We start from the raw sequence: 22,363 nt of genomic DNA, 5'->3' as shown, positions 1-22,363 counted from the left end.
TATTTAAGACATTTTACCAAGCCAAACAAAAACAGCAAAAAGAGAACTTAACCTCAGACATTTCCCTAAGATTGTGTAGCATCGATAGAAAATAATGTGACAAAAAATGAAAAATAGATACAGAGTGTTCATCAAAAGGTAATAATTGTTTAATCATTGGTGCATTGTAAATGAATGCCATCTCTGGGATCAGCGATGGTATATGACTTTGTGCGTTTACCAAAAACATGTTTATCAAAATGTTATGTCCGCCAATGCCAGATACTTATATATTTGAGTTATATTTGAAAAGGCTTTGACCAAACAACCCACATGTTTCAGTGAACACTTATATCCATGGACGATGAATATCATACAATCAAATAAAGATGAAAACCCATGAAGATAATTGACATTAAAATGCTGATTATGAACAGTCTGTTCTAATTTAGAATCCTGCTAATGAGGTTTAGCTCTTCTAGGGCTACAGTCCAAATTAAGGGAATATTTTGCATGGCATTTGGATGAGATAAAGTACATTTGACTGCTACTTAGTGCCCTTTAATGAGGTTTTTTTTTTTTTCTTAAAGGGAGAAGGATATTTCTTATTCTGTATTTTTCCTTCAAAAGCAGGGGGCAGAGACTTAACTGTGTTCATGGATTTGTTGTCTCAAAATGTCCTTGCTTATCTAATATTCTTTGGCCCAGTGGCTCTAAAGTGGGTGTATATAGAAACAGGTGAATAGATCAGACATCAGTAAGGACTGAGTTCTAAAGAGAATTCACAACTGAAAAATAGTGTTGAAGGTAATGGTGTGTAAGGTCCTCAGGTGTGAATACTTTAGTTGTGAAATGCTTGAATCCAAAATATGAGCATTTAGCTGGATACCAATATACTCATTTTCTTTATTCAACACTGTCTTCTTTTTCAAAAGGTGTCCCATCTAGAGGGAACAATAGAATCTAACATGTGTCTCAGAATTCCTTCTCCTGGGCCTCTCAGATGATGCAAAACTGCATCATCTTTGGACTGTTCCTGGCCATTTACCTGGTCACCATGCTTGGGAACCTGCCATCATCCTCACCTGCCATCTCAGCTCTGACTCTCACCTCCACACTCCCATGTACTCCTTCCTCTCCAATCTGTCCTTGGCTGACATCAGTTTCAGCACCACTACAGTCCCCAAGGTGCTGGTGAACCTCTGGACACACAGAAAATCCATAAGCTATGCAGGCTGCCTAACTCAGGTGTCCTTTCTTTGCTTTTCTATATGTTTGGCTTATTTACTCCTGGCCATGATGGCCTATGACTGGTTGGTGGCCATTTGTCACCCCCTGAACTGCCCAGTTATCATGAACCTCCACCTCTGTGGTTTGTTGGTCCTGGTGTCACTTTTCATCAGTCTTTAGGACTCCCAGTTGAACTACTTGATGATGTCACAGCTTACCTTCTGCACAAATGTGGAAATTCCTCATTTCTTGTATGATGTTCCTCAACTCCTCAAACTGGCCTATTCTGACACCTCCACCAATAACATTTATTTTCTTGGTGCTATCTTTGGTGGTGTTGCACTCTCAGGGATCCTTTACTCTTCTACTTGATTTATTTCCTCTGTACTGAAAGTTTCATCATCGGGTGGGAAGTACAAAGCCTTCTTGAACTGTGGTTCTCGCTTGTCAATTGTGTGTCAATTGCTACACAATTGTTCGTTTGTTTTATGGAACAGGGCTTGGAGGATACCTCAGTTCTACTGTCTCATCTTCCTTGAGGAAGGATGTGGTGGCCTCAGTGAGGTATACTATGGTCATGTATATGTATACTTGTATGCTATGTATACTTATGCTGAACCCCTTCATCTACAGCCTGAGGAACAGAGACATCAAGAGCGTCCTGTGGAGGACTGTCAGAAGAATAGCGTAATGTCAATAACTGTGGTATCTTCTTTGGTTCATAGGACTGGAAAAAGCAGAAAAATCAAACATGTGCAACAAGAAATTCTGAATCTGCAGTCACATAATGTGTATGTTCACTCGGATCCCTGCTTTCTTTTTACACAATTTTCCCTCGTAATGCAGCTCAAATGAAGTTGGGAGATTATTTTGGACTCCCCACTTAAGTCATAGCCCCTCCAGGGTTATGCATAATACATCAGTATACACTCTCACTTTCCTTACATATTACCCAGGACTATTGGTCATGTGCAGTCTTGTTTTTATTACTGCAAAATAATCATAGCACTCTCTTTCTTGTTATTTATTGTTTTTATACTTGTTCCATGATTTTTTTCTATTTTTTAGGAGGATCTAAATCCTACATTAAGGACTAAGACTTCTACAATATTTTTACTTCTTAATGATCTTGGTTAGATTCTTGAGCAAATAGGGTGACTGTTTAATTTCCCATCCAAACCAGGGTAATATTTTGAAATTGAAATAGGACATTATTAACAGTGAGTTTGAATAAATTTTTATCAACTGAGACTTTCCTAGGAAAATTGGGATGTATGATTCCCAAGGAGAAGATGGGAAATGACAACCAGAATGAAGGCAAATCCCAATTTTCCTGATAACTCTTCTTCTCGTTCTATCTAACATCTCCCCAATCATATCATATAGCCAGACACAAGGGAACACAGAGTGTCCAATTCCACTCATAGGAGGTCCATAGAGGAGTCACATTCATAGAGACAGAGTAGAATGGTGGGTGCCAGGGACTGGGGGAGGCGCATGGGGAGTTAGTGTTTAATGGGGACAGAGTTTCAGCTTTGCATGATGAAAACTTCTGGAGATGAAAGTGGTGATGATTGTACAACAACATGAAAGTACTTAATTCTACAGAATTGCACACTTAAAAATGGTTAAGATAGTAAATTTTATGTTATTTTACCACAATATAAAAAAGAAAGATCTCCTGTTAAGAATGAGGGACATGTTGCTCCAAATGTTAGGTGTGTTACTCAGCCCTCAGCAATCGATCAAAATAGGGATCTGCCTCAGCTGGAGAGAACCACCTTAACCAAGGCCATGCCTCCTTCCTGGGGCAGCCCACATCCAATGACTGATGCAGGGGTATAAACATTTGGCCCCTTTGCCCCAATTCCAGCCAACTCCAAGGGATTATCCTGGCTCCAGAACTTTCTAATGGTTTTCAGTGGCCTTTGATTGGTTTCAACTTGGCTTGACTTTTTCCACTGCTCTTCCTTGCTACAAAGAGTTTGCCAAATGGAATAATCTGAAGGAACAGTCCCAGCAAGATTGCTCTCATTTTAGACACCAGCTACAACTTCAAGGGTTTCCAGGGCCACCCTCCCTTCAGACCAGTTGGGTACAAATTTGGGAACTCCCTCACATTTGACAATTCATTAGAATGATTCAAACCGAGGGGACTCCTTCAGGTTCAATTACGCACTAGAATGACTCACAGAACTTGGGAAAGTGTTGTATTTATGATGACAGTTTTGTTATAGCAAAAGGATAAAATTGGAAGCAGCCAAAGGAAGAGACACATGGGGCATACGTGTATGGATGGGTCCCATACATCCTCTCTCCATGGAGTCCAGACCCCAGGCCCATTACCTCCTCCTGGCTACAATATGTAACAATACTCAAGGAATATTGCCAACCAGGTAACTCATCTGAGCTTCAATGTCCAGAATCTTTATTGAGGTTTAATTACATAGACATGATTAGTTGAATTATTGCCCAAATTGTTGAACCCAATTTCTAGCCTCCCTCCCCAGAGTTTGGGCTGATATCACTTGGCCCAAAGCTCCAACCCTTTAATCACATGATTGGTCTTTTTGGTATGGCCAGCCCCCATCCTGAGTCATCTCACTAGCATAAATTACCAGGTATGATCCACCAGGGGCCACCATGAATAACCAATCACTCCTATCCCTAGGGAGATTTCAAGAGTTTAAAGGTTACCTCCCAGGAGCTGGGACAAAGGCCACATCTCTCTTTAGGTGAGACTGAATTCCTTATTACATGTCCACCTTTTCACAGGTTTTGATTTCAGGAGCACTGCCTGGTAAACATCCTGCATGTTAATCACTGTCTCAGGGTCTGCTTCACAAGGAACTCAACTTGAGACACTTTACTAAGAAAATTAATTTTAGAAGATTTTAAAAACACTTCCAAGGTAGTTCTTTGAAATGTCAGAAATGTTTTGTGAATTACAAACCCAATGCTGGGCTCTGTGATGGAAAAATTCACAGAGAGAAAATGAAGAATAGAAATCTGGGGGCAGCAGGAGGTTCCCATAGAAAATCTTAATGAGTCTGGAAATCCAAATTCAGAGATGTTTTATGGAAAGGGAATGCACAGTTTGAAATAATAAAATAACCCTTTTCTGCATGTGTATTATACTCTAAGAAAAGTTTGTTTATAAATATTAAACTCTAGGGTGTAAATAAAATACGATTTAAGAATAATAATTTATTTGGCCTCTATCATCTTCCTGAAAATTCTCCTCTTCAAATTTCTAGAGCCAATGGTCTAATCATAAGCACCTCCCTCCAATTTTGTTACAAGTTTTACCAGGGCCCCTTGGTTCTTCTGTTCACTACACTATAAATGAGGATGCTCATTATCCAACTTCCCATCCTGGAAGTTCCTGAACATTCATATTCTTGGTCCTTTCACTTTCATGAGACACTTTGCGTGCTAAATACCCTCCATCCCTGAATGAGGACACCTTCACTCCTTTGTGCTCTCTCCTCAAACCCTTGAAGATCCACTTCTCGGTAGAGAGCAATAGCAGGAATGTTAACTAAGACATTCATTCCTTTACCTCTGGTTATAAGACCCTCACAAACTGGAAAGGAGAGAGCCAGAAGATGAGCAAGCACTGGACAGATGCCCTCTCTCCCTCCCTTCCCAGTGCTATTTGAAGCATCACCTCATGTCTGACCCTTACCCTTTTGGGCTCATATGTAAACATCCTGGTGCAATGTCTCTCTTCTTATACATATTTAATGAGCACCATGGATAATAGTATTCACAATTCTGTTCAAGACCTTTGCTGATTTGAGAAATGGTTAAAGGAATCTTTGAAGGTGGATATGTTCTTACTGGCATATTGCTTCTCCTGGGAAAGATATACAGTCCCTACAAAACTTCAAGGTTTAGGAAGTAAGCGTGATTGGTGAAAGTAAGTAGGTAATTATTTGGTCAGAGTGCTGGTTTCATTTCCAGTATAGTCAATATTGCCTCCTCGTGCCGAATAAAAAGATTGAGACAATGAAAAGTATAATGGACATTTGGGAGAGAAACCAGTAAGAATCAACGTGGTTCTGATGGAAAAAGCCATGAGTCTGGCTGCTGCAGAGTTTGTGCTTAGGTTCTCTGAGTTCTAATCCACTGCAATGATGACTTTTTTCATAAAGTCTCACCTGGGCTTGCTGCAATGGCCGAATAGTGATTCTAAATGTGTCATGAAATTATGAATAATAACATTCATCATAGAAAGAAGTTTCCTACACATTAGAAAGCTTTTGGCCTAGGACCAGAAGTTAGAAATTAGAAGTGGAGGATACAGCCATTTGTCATCTACACTTCCCCGCTTTGTCCATGCACCAAATAAATATGTTCTAATCTGTTTCATGTCTAGCATTAGTGGGCAATTTTGTGGAGTCATGCTGGGAAGTAGAGAATAATTGAAATAGACTATTTGTCAGTCATTGAAAAAATCTTGGAAGCCATTCTGCAAGGAGGGCTTCTTTAGGACAGGCCAAGTGTTAGCTGTTGGGAATAGGAGGACTAGTGGTGTGGTCTTTGTCCTCGGGGAGTCCACCTTCTAGAGGTAGAGATGGATGCAAAAACTGGTCATTGTAATATAGTGGATTAAATGCTAAGATAAAGGTGGTCTGTAGAGTGGAGTACAGAGAAGAGGCCCAAGTCTAGCCTGAAGTGATGGAGTCAGGGAACGGTTACCAGAGCTGGATGAGGAGTTATTTAGGTGCATGATTGAGCATGGGCTTTTCTGGCAGAGAAAAGAGCAAGGGAAAAGGCCAATAAGCAAGAAGTAGCATGAGACAGAATGTTCGCAGCAATTTGCTGAAGGACAAAATGGGAAATGGGAATAGTGAAGAATGACGTTGGAGAGGTGGGCAGGGATCTCATCTGCGGGAACCTTGAAATGGAGAACGGATAGAGAATGGGGGCTGTGTAGGGACTGCGACCAAAGGAGTAACAGGATCCATATCACAATTTCCCCTGGTGCATGGAGTGAAAGATGGATTTAAGGCAGGCAAAACGAAGGGCAAAGGGAATTTGTTGGGAATCCTCACATCATTAGAGTTGAAGGAAACAAGTCACTTGTTTTACAAAAGATGAACAAAATCCAGAAGAGGTGAGGAAGTGATTCTGATGTCTTGCTAATGATTCCATGTCTCTGTTTAAGGATGAGACCTGACGACACCCAAGTTGAATCAAGAGGAACTATGAGGAAGGGACATGTGAGTTTCAATCTTTCTCAGAGTGTTCCCAGATTAAAAGGGTGGGATGTGAGGAGGGGACTGGAAGTTGGACTTTCCTGTGTCCTTCACTTTCCCCCTCTTACCAACCCAAACCCAGTCTTTGCATACTGCAGCCTTAGTCACTAGGGGACACAGATCCTTCTCTCTTGAAGATTCCCTAAGAAGAAGGAGGGGGAAAGATAGATCATTTTGGAGAAACAGGAGATGTTCCCAAGCAAATGAGTATGACAGAGAAGAATTCAGAAAGAGTTGTCTAGGCTGGGTGAAGATGGAGGCTCTGGAGTTCGTGGGTCAGTAACAGGAGAAAGGAACAAGAAGAGATAAAGACTTTACTGTGAAGGACATAAAGCTCTATCAGCACCTGGTAGCACCCATTTGTACACCTCAGACTGGTAACCATATCACCACACAGTGTGGTCATGGGAAGTACTGTGGTGTCAAAGAGTGGACTAGTATTTAACGTCTTCCTTCCTCTTCCCCATAATCTCCATCAGCCATCCACCCACATAACATACAATTAAAGTAAATCTCACTATGCAAAGGCGACATCAAACAAGTAGCCTAGCCATTCACCTTTTCAAGCAGTTAGTCCCTAGAACTCCTTCTCCATAGATATCACTGGGTTTCCCATGCCCTGTGCTTAATAATAGCCAGTGTCCTCTCTACTCAGCCACCTCTTCTCCCTATTTCCCACAACACTTGCTGGGCTATGCAGGCTTGGCAATGTGGGCCCACCGCAGGGACCAGCTCATCTGAATCTTTCTCTCTCATGAAGGGTTGGTGATGAAGAAAGAAAATCTATGCAAAAAAACAAAAAAAAAAAAGCAAGGATATAGAGCCAGGCATGTGGTACAGGACCTGGCTGATTTCTCCTGGAGAAGGTATGAGTGTCTTGAACCTAGCACATTGGAGACTTGGTGACTATAAGTTGATGTATTACAGGTTTTGTGGCCGTCAGGGTGGAGGGGGCTGAATCCCCTCTGAAGCTTGTTATACAAATGGATCAATGGATCTTCCATTCCCTGATCAGTTTGACCCCTCAAGGGCAGGAACCACACCAGAAGGGGTGTCTGACCTGCTAATTCCTTATTCTTGAGAGACAAACAGTGGGGCCAGCTTTGATTCCTGTCTCCAGGATCTTTTTCCTCAGGGAAGAATTACTCTAGTCTTCCTTGGCTCTCCTCTTGGGAACAAGTGTCAGCATTTTCTGACTTATTTCCTTATCAGGAAGATGGCTGAGTAGTGAAGGGTCCTAGGATTCACTAGGATAATGCTTCTCAAACTTTGGCCTTCACCAGGATGACCTTGAGGATTTGTGAGTCCCACTCCACAAGTTTCTGTCTCATGAGGTCTGGATTTGAGTGTGACCTGGATTTGAGTGTGGGTTTTTGACGAATTCCAAATTTTCCTGGTCCCAATGACAATCCCTTGAGAATCATTGCCTTAGGGCAATGTTTCATTTTAGCTTTATCAAAGCTATCAACTGAGGTTTTTGTTAATATATAGCTTCCCACCTTATCCCGGAATTACCTGGTCAATATCTCCAGGAGAAGAGACTGAGAATGTAATTTTAAAAGAAAATTACAATAGTTTTATTTTGTTTTTCTATTTATTTATATTTTTATTTTGGATATATATATAAACTTACTATTTTAATCATTTTTAAGTATACAGTTCTATGGCATTAAGTACATTCACAACGTTGTATAACCATCACCACTATCCATTTCCAGAACTATTTCATCATTCCAAATAGAAATTCTACCCATTAAACAATAACTCCACATTCATCTCTGCCCCCAGCCCGTGGAAATCTCTATTTGCTTTCTGTCTCTATGAATTTCCTATTCTAGGTAACTCATGTAAGTGGAGTAATACTTAGCCTTTTGTGTGTGGCTTATCTCACTTAGCGTAATGTTTTCAAGGTTCGGCCATGTTGCAAAATGTATCAGAATTTTATTCCTTTTTAAGGCTGAATAATATTCCATTGTACAGATATACTATGTTTTGTTTATTCATTCATCTGTTGATGGACACTTGGGTTGTTTCTCTATTTAGGCTATTGTGAATAATGCTGCTGTGAACACTGGTGGGCAAGAATCTGAGTTCCTGCTTTCAACGCTTTTGAGTATATACCTCAACATGGAATTGATGCATCCTGAGAATCTACTTTTAAAAGCATGCCAAGTGATCAGACATTCTAGGAAACACTGTCCTAGGACATTGAACAACAAATCTTGGAAAGTCCCAATGACCCCATTCTGCACTTTGATGGTCGCTAGGAGAAAACAGAAGATTGTATCTTGCTCTGATGTGATGACCTAGACAAGCAATGACTTTTAATTGGGGTAATTGTTGCCTATTGGGGCTAGAATGAAGTCAAGCCTTGTAGCCTTGGGGACAATTTCAGGGACACCGGCAGGGAAAGAGTACAGATTCAATGAGCCACAGCTGGAGTCATAATGTCCAGAACCACAGAATGCCATCTGCTCCACTGAAAAATGATAAGGACAGTGGAATCTAGTGACTGCCTTACAGAATGGATGAAAAGTTTACCACCGTCCTTCTTTCTCTCTGTCGCATTCTGTGTCCTACCAATTTAAGAGCTATTCAGTCACATTGTGATTCTCCATGTAGCTCCCCCAGTAAAGCCATAGAGACTCAAGTTGTGGCAGTTTTAAAACATGACCCCCAAATTCTTTCATATTCCTATCAAAAGTCATGTCTCCTGTCTTGAATCTTAACGTGTGATGCAATTTTCGAATCATAGGTGAAACTACTTACTACATCTGTAAACTTTGGGTAAGTTATTCAGCCTCTCAAAACATCAGTTTCTCAGTTTTACAAATGGGACCAATAATAATTACAATTTTGTGGATTTAAAAAAAATGAGAATCAAATAAGGTAATATCCTAGCTATTTATTCCCACATGACAAACTAAGCCAAAATTTAATAGCTTAACAAGAACCATTTTACTTTTATCTCATGCTTTGCAGGTCAGGAGTTCAGGAAGGGCTCAGCAATTCTTCGGCTCTACATCACGTGGTGCTGGTCAGCTAGCAGTTTGGCTGCTTGGGAAGCCTAAGATGGTGACACTCATATGTCTGGTGCCTTAGCAGGGAGAATCAGAAAGTTGGTCTCAGCTGAGACCGGGATCAGAGCACCTACACAAGACCTCGCCAGCATGCCAATCTCAGAGTAGTTAGAATTCTTATATGGTGGCTTAGTGCTGCCAGATCAAATGTCAAAAAGCCCAAGGATTTTATAACTTAGTCTTGTAGGTGAGGCAGCACCACTTTAGCTGAACTCTCTTGGTCCAGTCACTGGCTAGTCCAGATTAAAGGAGGGAAGAAATACACATCACCTCTCTACAGGACAGAAATTGTAGCCATCATTAATTTGTTACAGGTAGTGAGTGTAAGTTTAGTATAGAATCCAGCACATGACAAATAATTAATAAATGTTGGCTCCATTAGTATTATAATGGTTTTAATCACCATGTGTGCAGAAATAAAAATATACGAACAGAAGGAGCGTGCATAAGACATATTCAATCATAGAAGTAAATTAAGATTTTACAAGCAATACTTTTAGATCATTATTATTATCATCATCATCATTATGATCATTATCATTATTTGAGAAGACTCATTTCATGGGATACCTAGAGATGCTTCAATCTAAGCTTGGTACTCATTGGTGTAGATGCAGGAAAGTTGATCAGACAGACATTTACACCTAGCAGAAAGGATAGGAATTCTCAAAGAGATTACATAAGGAAAACTTGGTTTCCTAATGTATAAGAATAAAGTTGTAGATGCCCAAGGAATAGTGGGCAAGAAGCAAAGGTATTGAAGGATGAGCTAGGTTTCACCATTGCTACCTACCTATAGGATCCATTTAAGTCCCAAATTCATGATGGACAAGAAGATGTTCTGCAAAGGAATATTCCCAGGGCTCCCATGCAGAATTCTAATATGTTCCTCCAAGACTCCCAGACCCTCGTGTGCATATTTTCTCCCAGTTATTCAATCAAACCTAAACGTAGGTGCTTCTAGGAAGGGATTTTGTAGATGAAATTAAGGTCCAACTCAATTGACCTTAAAATAGGAGATTATCTGGATGATCTTAATGTAATCATATGAGCCCTAACAAAACAGAGTTTTCTGCAGCTGGTCAAAGAAAAGAAAGTAGGAGATTTGAAGCATGAAAATGATTTGACATGTCATTGCTTGCTTGAAGAAGGAAGAGGTAACGTGTTAGGGAATGAAGAGAGCCTCTAGGAGTTAAGAGTGTCCCTTGGTTGACAGCTACTGGGCAAAAGGGACTATGGCAGTCAGAATAATAGAGTCCAAAGATGCCCATTTCAGAGTCCCTGTGACCTGTGAATCTATACCTTACACGGCAAAGGGGACTTTGAAGATGTGACTAAGTGAAAGGTCTTGAAACGTGAAGATTATCTTGGATTATCCAAATGGGTCCAATCCCAATGTAATCACGAGGATCTTTGTAAGAGGAGAATCAGAGTGAGAAAAGGAGATGTGAAAATGGAAGAAGATGAGAGACAGAGAGAGAGAGAGAGAGATTGACAACACTACTAGCTTTGAAGATGTAGGAAGGGGGCGAGGGAACAAGGAATACCAGTGGCCTCTAGAAACTGGAAAAGACAAGGAAATGGAATGTCTCTCTCCTAGAGCCTCCAGAAGGAATGCAGCACTGCTGACCCTTCTCACACTTCTGACCTCTAGAACTATAAGATGATAAATGTGTTGTTTTAAGCCGCTTGGTTTGTGGTATTTTTATAGCAGCCACAGAAAACTAGTAGAAGAAATTCCATCTTATAACCACAGAGGACTGAATTCTGCTAACAACCAAAATGAGTTTAGTAGTAATATTTCCCTGGAGCCTCCAGATGAGAATTCATCCTGGCTGCCCCTTGATTTTGGCCTTGTGATTCCCTGACCAGAGAACTCCGTTAAGCCAAGACAGATTTCTGACCCACAGAACTATGAGAGAAAAAAAGTACATTGTTTTAAGCCACTGAAGTTGTTTGTTACACAGCAATAGAAAACTGAGCCAGATACATCAAGCTATAGACAAAGGGGTTCAGCATGGACATGACCATGGTCCACATCACTGAAGCTATTGAGCTTTTCTGTGAACAAAAGGTCACAGCAGAACTGAAGTAGACCCCCAGGTCTGTCCGATAGAACAAGGAGTACAAGAGACTTGACTCATAGAATCCATTATAAGAAAAATGAAATACATAAGAAAGATTCCTATTTTGAGAAAGAAAAGGCAGCCATTAGTGATATTGCTATGGAAAAATCAAGCATTTGAAGACAGGAAATATCCCTTAGAATTAATTGGGACATAAGTTTACTGCAGACCTCAGGGAGAGCAAATTGACGGAGGTAGAAAGACTCCAGATGAGTTGGTAGAAGAGAAAATGAGCAGTATGGAAATGGAAGTTACAACTGTAAACCAAATTCTCCAAAAGTTTGGAGCAATACCCAAAGGGGAGTATGGGTCTGTTAATGAGCTTTATTTTCATTGAAAGAAATGGGAATGTCCCATGACATTTGACATTATAACATTGCATGCAGACATTGGAATATATAGAATAAAGAAAAGATAAAGGATATCATAAGTCCCTGCAAAAGTTAGGGAGGGATGGTATTCAAAGTTCAGGTGGAGGTTGTTAACAAGCAGTCATTAATAAAATAATTATAGAAATAATTATTTAATTACAATAGTGTTTAAAGTTGTGATGGATGGTATAGTGTCCAATGAGAGCATATATCCAGTTGGGCCCTATAACTGAGAGCTCAAGGATCATGGTTAGTATTCAGCCCAGTATTCCTCGTCCTCCTAACTCCCAACTTTCAACAGGAACTTCCCCGTTTCTGCATAATTACTTTATTCATACTTCCACTCATACAGACTGATGAACACCAGACCGACACTTTTGACCTCTGAGACAATAGCACCAATGGGGTGTTCTGTAGACCCCTCAACTCAACCTTTCCAAGATTAAATTAACATCTTATCCTTCCTAAAATGTTGCTTTCCTGTTATTCCATCACTTTGAAAGCTAACATCGACTCTGGCACCCATGGAATTGTTTTACTTGTGTTCTCAGTCAGGCTTATTTTGCCACCTCTGAAACAATTGGCAATGTCTAGAGACATTTCTCATTATTACAGCTCCATGCTTGTATCTAGTGAGTAGAGGCCAGGGATGCTGTTCAACATCGTATAATACACAGAACAGCCCCTATAACAAATGATACAGATAAAAAATTTCAGGATTTTGGGAGTTGACAAACCAAAATCTAGACTGCTGAGGAATAATATTAACAATTTTACCTAAAAAAACCCAACCACTCTCTATTTTATATTGACATTTAAAATATCTCAAAGAAGTGTTTCCAAGATGAAATAAAATCATACATGTGGAGAAACAAGCACAGTCTTGATGCAGTAAGCACTTTGTTGTGATGACTGTTAGGATTTTCATTCCATTTCTTCTAAAGAAAACAAGCAAACAACCAAATGAAGGTGAAGAACATTGACATTCGAGAGGATAATTTTGGGGGAAACCAAGACAGCACTTGAAATGAAAAGTGCTTTAAATCTAAAGTTAGAAATCTTAAGAACGGCTATAAGAAAGCTGAGCAAACATAGAAACTTATGGATAGCATATAAGGAAGAAAAGTAAAAAAGGAATTATTGAGAAGATTGTTGAGGAGAAACTAACACAAACACAAATAAAAGTTATTGAATAGGGTGTCAGAGCAGGCTAATTTGAGAACCTGAGCCAATTCATAGAAGAAATGTGGAATTTCAGTGCCTATACAGAAGGTCAGTCACACCATTAGTAAAATATGAAACAGGGAAACAGATAAAATGATCAACCAAGACCTCAGAACCAGGAGGCCACAGAGATGTGGGCTCATGATGACCACGTATTGCAGGGGGTAGCAGAGGGTCAAACAAACCAGTCACAGGCTTTCATAGTCAGGAGGAAACCATCCATTCCAGCACAAACCACAAAAAAATATACTTGAATGAGACATCTTGTGCAGGATATGTCGTTGCTCTGTGTCTGGATGTTCACTAGCATCTTTGAGATGGTGGTGGAGATGAAGCAGATGTTGACAAAGGATGGATTGGAGAGGAAAAAGTATATGGGGGGTGTGGAGGTTTGAGTCAAGCTAATGGCCAGGATGACGAGCAGATTCCCAAGCATGGTGACCATTTACATGGACAGGAACAGCCCAAAGAGCAGAGGCAGCAGCTCAGGATCCTCCAAGAGACCTAGGAGGAGGAATTCTGATACTTCCATGTGTTCCACGCAGCTGGTATGTCTGCCAGGTAAAAGGGCAAACGCAACGTTCAATGAACATACAACTGGCACCTCAGCTAGTCGGAAACTCTTGATTCCACCTTTAAGTGGACAAACTTTACCCTCTGTTGAGTTTTTTCAATGACAGTGATTCATTCAATCAAGTGTTAGCCCATTTCAATTTTAAATGTGTACAATCATTCAGACTTTCTTTAATTTGGCAGAAATCTCTCTCTCTTTTTATCTCCTACTCACTGGTTCTAATTCTATTTGAATCTACGGACATAAACCAATTTCTTCTTTGATATGACTCTTCAAAAAAATTGAATACAGCTAAAGTTTACTCTTTTATAATCTCCCATACTTCCTTCTAATAACTGTAATAGTGATTAAGACATGGGTTTTCAACTCAAATAATTTTAATTCTGTGACCTGATGCTTTCTATTGACGTTACAGTTAACTCTCATGTGCCTTTATTTTTTCTTTCTAAAGGTGTGGTTACTGCTATTACCTTCTTTGTGAGATTTATAAATGCCTTTGTGCACAGCAGGATCTCAATAAGTGATAACTGTTACTATCGTTATTAATTTTTTCCATTTATGACAATTATTTTTGATATGTAATGCACCCAAAGTATAGTATAGAGCTGTGATTTAGAAAATGGGATCTTCAGTCAGACTTCCTAGAACAGAATTTTGATCCACCAACTTACTATCTGTGTGACCTTCAGAAAATTATTTAATCTCTCTTAGCTGTATTTACCTAACCTCTACAATGGGAGTAGTAAATAGTCCTTACGCTGTAAGACCTATAAGTGAATTAAATTAGATGATGCGTGTAATTTTTTTTGTATTTCCTGTCACATACTGTGGACACTTGATAAATGTCAGCTTCCATTCTTAACAGCACAATAAATCTGCCTTGCATGGCTATCACTTATCAAAGTTCCCTTAAACTAGGGAAGTCATCAAAGATGGAATTCTGATCACTATAAACACCTCAGGTCTGTTACCTCTTTGAAACACCACGCAGCACTAATTAGTGAAGATCTCTGTGGCTCCCTCTTTCAGAGACTGCCTGCCAGGTGGATTCTTCCAAGAAGAGGGAAAATCACGTGGACTACATAGATAACAGGAGGAAACAAAGTTACGAGATTATTAAAATAATAGACAAAGCATGTGTGAGAGTGTGTGCTCAAGTGTACATGCTCAGAAGTGGGGATGTGATGTATTAGCGATCAGTGCAATTAATCATAAAAAGATTATATAATAGATTTGATAAAAATATTCAAAGCTTCTAAAAATCAAATCATCCTAAAAATTAAAAGGCAAATTTAAGATTTGATAATAAGTGTTTACATTATCCATGATAGAAAAGACTTCGGTGTTATTAATGTCTAGAGAATGCTAATTAATTAAAGAGAAAAAGTCATTAAGGACCAATTTACTCTGGGAAGGTGGGTAGAAAAAGTTTCTCTGAAATATGAATATTTGAGCTGTGAGAGAAAGGATAGGCAATTGTTAACCAGGGGAAATAAGGAAAGGGCAAGCATTTTGGGCTGAGAGAATAGAATTCACAGTTGCCCTGTGGGTCAGCGAGCTTGAGGATGGAAGGGATTTGAGAGGTCAATGAGATGCAGAACAGAGTCTGGGGGTCCAGAGGTCAGAGTGGGGGAGGCCCACGAGCCCAGCATTCTGTATTATTCCTTGATGTGCCTCTCACATTGGTAATTTTATTTTTATTTGTGGGTTAGAGGACATGACTCTTTTTGCTCACCACTCTTTCCAGCGACTTACATGGGGCCTGGCACACAGTAGTTGCTTAACACATACAAATGTTAGATGTATAATAAAGATCGAAACCCAGAGCACCAAGTATGATACAAAAAAGAAACCTTCAAGCTCACATATGCCTGAATATAAACACAAAATAGCAGAAAGTTAAATATAATGCATTCACATCTATTTTAAGAGAATAATATATCATGAATAAGTAATATCTATTCTAGGAATGGGAAGCTGGTTTAATACTGTGATGTTTGTTAACATAATTCATCACAAAAATAGGTCATGAAGAGAAATCATAACCATAATCACAATAGAAAATGCATTTGAGAAAATGTAATAGCCATTACTGGGTTAGAAGCCAGGACAGAGCTTCTCACTAAATGAGGACACTAAGGACAATTTCTAAACCCAATAAAGAATGGTAGTTCTATAACTACAACCAACAGGATATTCTACATTAAAGCACTAAAGTAAGGGGCTGGCCTGGTGGCGCAGCAGTTAAGTGTGCACGTTCCGCTTCTCGGTGGCCCAGGGTTCGCCGGTTTGGATCCCGGGTGCGGACATGGCACCACTTGGCATGCCATGCTGTGGTGGGCGTCCCACATATAAAGTAGAGGAAGATGGGCACGGATGTTAGCTCAGGGCCAGGCTTCCTCAGCAAAAAAGAGGAGGACTGGCAGTAGTTAGCTCAGGGCTAATCTTCCTCTAAATAAATAAATAAATAAATAAATAAAACACTAAAGTATTTGTTTTAAATTCATGAACAGACCAAGGAAGTCTGCTTCAACTTCAATCACACAATAGTCTTCTGAACATTTAAAGAGTTTGAGAAAAGGACATTGACCTGAGTTCTGAATGTCAGAAATAATTACATTATTTGTAGATAGTGTGGTGGACACTAAGGTGAGAGAAAAATAACAATCAATACAGAACTATCAAGTGCTATCAGTAAATCGAATCTGCTGCAAAAATAGTTAGGAAATATAATAGAAAAATCCAATCACGTGAGGAATAAAATAGACAATACCTGTCACATAATGGATCTCCAGTGGGTAGTTATTGAATAAATGACTGGACACAGGAAATCCAAGGGGAGACAACAATTATGAGAAAGACTAAAGAAGAGATGGAGACTCTCTGGAAAATAACTCTCACTGTAGAGGGGCTCTAGATACTAAAAAGAGAGAGAAGGAGACAGAACAAGAGATGGAAAAGGCTGGGTTCAGTAGAAAGTAAAGTACCTTCGAAGTACAGAAATTTCACTATCATAGACTCAGTAAATAAGGGACAGTCCCAGTCTCATTACTCTAGGAGTAACGCCCAGTACACACTTTCTTTCCTCTTTTTCTTCTTACTCCACCAGCTCTCACTGCGACACACTAACCCTCTGTGTTGGTTATCACTGAATCCTTCTATTCTCTGAGGTCTGTCTCTGGGAAGGCCAATTGGGTTTGCATTTGGCTGAAATCAGGAAATTATAGGTAAGGGGCAATAGAAACATGTTTAACGTTTCCAGTCTTCGAGGGTTGAATTCTCAGAGCTTCTTATTAAACAAATTGTTGTATTGACTTTTCTCTCCAAACATATCAACTCCCTTGGGGTACAAAGATAAGAGAATGGAAAATTTTCAGCCAATGTTGTGTCTGCGTAAGTAGCAAAGGGGGAAAAGAGTTTATTTCCTTTAAGAAGATACTCTTCTTTCTTTGATTTGACTTAAATATTATAAGGTGTCTGCTAAAGAAAGTTTAATTTCTACAGGAATCAAACCCAGGAACCAACTTTCTGTAATGTTCTTCCCTTGAAGAATCTTGGGAGATTTTATGTATCACTTGGTGTCCACGATGTTTTGGAGAGAAAGAGGTCCTGTCTGAAGAAAAGCAGAGTGGCTAACAGTTTTGGTTTTGTTGAAAGGGCTAACCAAGTGAGGACTGAAAAATATCCCTTGACATTTATTGGTGACATAGAGGCCTTTGTTGATATAGTGAGGACTCCATTTATTAGCTCTAAATAGAAGGGCAGGAGGAGAAATAATCCAGGTAGAGTGGGTTGAAGAGTGAGTACTGAGGAAATGTAGGTGGCAAATATAAATCATATAAAAAGTTTGACAGGGAAAAGGAGGACAGAAGTAAAACATAGCCTAATGGAGTATCATGCATAGGAGAGTTAAAAGAAATTTCTTAATGAAGATATAGGAAGACATTTCATTTCAAAGAGAATGATCATATTGCATGCAGGCATTTGAATATACAGCAAGTACTCGCTACATAATTCAGAGTATGCAGTATACACTCCAAATCAATGACAATCATAAGGTGCCGTATCTCCAATTTAGAGAATACCTGGGTCCAGAAATCAAGGGTTGGACATAGAAGTAGCTCCATCTAACGTCACTCCCACTAAGCCACTTGGGGAGTTTGTGCTTCAGGTCTCCAGACCTCTGGCTCTACAGGTCAGAGGTCCTGACTCCTAAGGGGTAACACTTCCTGAGACATGACAAAGTCCCACTGAATTTCTGCTGGCTGGCACTTCATGTCCGTCATGCCAAGAAGAGTCATTACTGTCCCGGCAGGTAAGTGATCCTTGTCATCAACGTCATTGTGTTACCATGGTAATGGGCATGCACTGGTACCCTTCTGTGCTCAGTCAGTGGCTGAGAGCAGCCCAGGTGCAACCTCAATACAAACACAGTGGTGGATAAAGATGACTGTTGGTCACTTACGCTCCCACGGCCAGAGATCTGAGTGGAGAGACCTTGAGTGGAGCAGGTTCCTTTAGCGGAGAGCAATTCTCAATGAGGGCTGAAGGCTGAGAGCTGTCAGATGGCTGCATTCCCTGCACCTGGAAGAATGAGCCTTTGATTCTGAAGGGAGAAGAGGGCAGACATCACAGGACTCACAACAGTCCACCCCATCAGCCATTCGCACTGTGACCTGAAACGACTTGCATAGTGTCCCTTGAGAACTTATTTGCGATGCATGAAGGTCAGGAGTTGAGAGGACTTTCCTCAGGAAGTGAGAGCCGAACTGAGAACTGAAGGATAATGAGTAAGACTCAGCCAAGGATAATCTTATCTTTCTGAACTCCTTCTCTGTAAACTCAATTGTTGCTCCCACTACTGCCATTAAGACAGAACGCCAGCCCAACAAATGCCGCTGACAAGTAGATATTATTAGTAGGGTATTTCACAGGCACATCAAACTGAACCTTTACAAGAACAAACTCAATGATTTCCCTTCATTCTCTTTTTTTCTTCCTTGCAAACATGTTATATCAGAGAGAGCAACACCATTGATAGCATCAACAGATCCATGCAGGGAATTGTCCTAGATGGTTAAGTAACAATAACATTATGTTAAGATAGGTTTCCTAATAAGTCTTTACTTTTCTACTAGTGCTTATCACAGTCTCTATTTTTACTATTTATTTATATATTAGCTTCTTTCTTCTAATAGAATGTGAGCTCTATGAAACTTGGGCCTTTATTTTGTTTCAAACTTCATACTAGTTCCTAGAAGATATCAAGTAATAAATATTTAAAGGCACAAATCATTATACCACTGCTAATACCAGAATTAGAAATGAATTTGGGAGTGCAGATATGTTTCCAATTTGCTCTCTCTCCTAGTTTTTGTCTGATAGTAAAAACATCCACACAAACTGAACATTTGTAACTGTCAGAAATTTGTAGAGTGGATTTCCCCTTGTTTCTTCCATTAATCCACCCATTAATTTCAAAAGGTCTTATTTTTCTGATATATTTTATAGACATGTACAATTTAGGCAATTTGCCTCTTTAAAGCAAAAATCCAGATCTAATAGCACTGTAAATAATGGAATAGAAAAGGAAATGAGGACTATGGTTTAGATAGCATGTTTCCCATGTGATGAATAAAAGGGAATAGTTACAGTCGGGTATGTTACACACATCTTGGGCACTGTAATGGACTGAGTTGTGAGTCCCCAAAATTCATATGTTGAGACCATAATCTCCAGTACCTCAGAATGTGACTACATGTGGAGAAAAGGCCTTTAAAGAGGTAATTAAGCTAAAATAGGATCACTAGGGTGGGCCCTAATCCAATCTGACTGATATGTTTATAAGAAGAGGAGACAAAGTCATGCAGAGAGACACCAGGGGCATTTGTGCACAGAGAGATGACCGTGTGAAGAGGCAGCAAGAGGGCCACCTGCTAGCCAAGGAGAGAGGCCTCAGAGGAAACCAAGCCTGCTGGTACCTAGAGCTTGGACTTCCAGCCTCCAGGATGGTGAGAACATAAATGTCTGTAGTTTAAGTCACCTAGCCTTTGGTATTTATTATGGCAATCCCAGCCAACTAAGAGAGGCACCAATTCAAAATTCTCTTGCTCCATCTTTGTACCCCAGCCACGTATTATTTAGTTATTTCAACGGAGGCTGTGAAAAGCGTTGCACATCCGCAATTGGACAGCACGTTGCCACAGGCCCATGCCACAATCCTCCTGCTTCCTGCCCTGAAGCTTTTCTCATACCACAGTATGGCAAACCTGAGGGCATCTACTCATAAACATGCAACTCAGAAATGTGGAGACATTACTCCCTCTAGCATCACCCTTGGCCAATATAAGACATGAGCTGATGTTTTTTCATCTACCTTGTGGAAAGTTCCAAGACACATTTCATAATGCACCTCAGAAGGGTTTGGTGGCATTGAATGCGAGTCACCCATAGAGGGATCAAAATGAAAATGATTCATTTCAATGTTTTTCCTTCCTTCTCTGACTCCCATTGTTCTGTACTCCTACTCCTTGGGATCAAACCTCCCCCCTAAAAACCATTTGCACACAGCCTTTGTGTTGAGGGCCTGTGTTCAAGAAATGCATCATAAGATGTGGACAAGGGACAAGGGCAGTAAAATAATGCTTTGGCTCATGAAATAGTAATAAAATTGTTAATGTTAATGAAATAATGCTAAACTATTTGCAGTTGTATTAACATGCCTTGTCATTGTTATAATATCTCATTGTCCTCATATTTGCTGTTTCTGATTTTAGAGTTGACTCAGCAATTCCAATGATAAGAATTCACCATTCAGGTACATCCATATTCATGCAAAATGTTCTATGTCCAAGGTTATTCACTGCATCATTGTAGTTATAGTAAAGTATTGGGAACAACCTACCTGTCAGTCACTAGGGACCTACTTAGATAAATGAGGGAACACTAGCACAATGTAATACTGTGCAGCCAAAAAGCAAGGTGCGTGGTTAATACACACACACACACACACACACACACGAAATACTCCAGCTAATATACAAATTCAGCCAGGTTGCAGTGTACAATATCAACACAGAAAAATCAATGTCTTTCTATAGACAATAATGAACAATCTTAAAAGGAAAGTTTAAAAACTCCATTTACGATTACATCAAAAAGAATAAAATACCTAAGGAGACAGTTAACCAAGGAGGTGAAAGACCCATATACTGAAACCTAGAAAGCTTTGCTGGAACCAATTACAGAGGACCTAAATAAGGCAATGATGAGATGTCACTACACGCCAATTAGAAAGAAAGTGTTGGAGGCTGGCCCCATGGCCAAGCGGTTAAGTTCACACACTCCGCTTTGGCAGCCCAGGGTTCACCAGGTGGGATCCTGGGTGCAGACCTACACACCGCTCATCAAGCCATGCTGTGGCGGCGTCCCACATAGAAGAATTAGAATGACTTACAACTAGATATACAACTATGTACTGGGGCTTTGGGCAGAAAAAAAAAAAGAGGAAGATTGGCAACAGATGTTAGCTCTGGGCCAATCTTCCTTAAAAAAAAAAAAGCACCACAAACAAAACAAAACAAAACAAAAGAACTCTGTAATGGGAGACCTGGAAGGTGATCATCGCTTAAAAAAAAGAAAGAAAGAAAGTATTGTTAGATTTCATTTACATGAAATGTCTAGAAAATGAAAATGCAAATCTCTAGAGACAGAAAGCAGACTCTTGGCAGCTTAGATGTTAAGGTAGCAGGAAAATGAGGGTATGACAGCCAAAGGGTACTTTTGGAGTGATGCAAAGGTTCTAAAATTGTGATGGTTGCACCATTTTGTGAACATACTAGGAAATATTAAATGGCATAGTTTTAAACAGGTAACCTGTATAGTATGCAACTTATATCTCAATACAGCTATTGCAGAAAATAAACAGAACAGAAAATCATGATAGTGGCTACGTCCTTAGTTGCATAAAAAATTTAATGTCTCTGAAGCACCTACAGCATAAGATGCAACAAGCTTTAGCTACCATGATATGCTTACTTCTAAATGTTAAAACAATATAAAACTATTGCAATATAAAGAGTATGATATGGGCATAAGTAAATATTACTGGCATGGAAGAGTCTAGAAATTGATACAGGTATATATGGCAATTTACTGTTTAATAAAGGTGGAATTTCAAATCAGTAGGTCAAGGATAGTTTATCAATAAATGATACTACAACTAGTGGTCATTTTTTTCTGCAGGAAAAACAAATTGGATCCACTACCCTACACCGCATGCCAAAATACATTCTTTGAGGATTACAGACTAAAATGTCATTAGAAATAAATTTCAGAAGAAAATTAGGAAATCTGAATGCAATCTAGAGTTTGAAGAGAATTTTTAAGGCAAGGCAGGAAATCCAGAAATTATTTTTTAAAAAAGACTCTTGGCTAGTTGCTGGCCCCGTGGCCGAGTGGTTAAGTTTGTGCGCTCCGCTGCAGGCGGCCCAGTGTTTCGTTGGTTCGAATCCTG

The sequence above is a fragment of the Equus asinus genome, chromosome 20, assembly GCF_041296235.1.
Source record: "Equus asinus isolate D_3611 breed Donkey chromosome 20, EquAss-T2T_v2, whole genome shotgun sequence".
Lineage (NCBI taxonomy): Eukaryota > Metazoa > Chordata > Mammalia > Perissodactyla > Equidae > Equus > Equus asinus.
Note: the sequence above shows the minus strand (reverse complement) of the source record.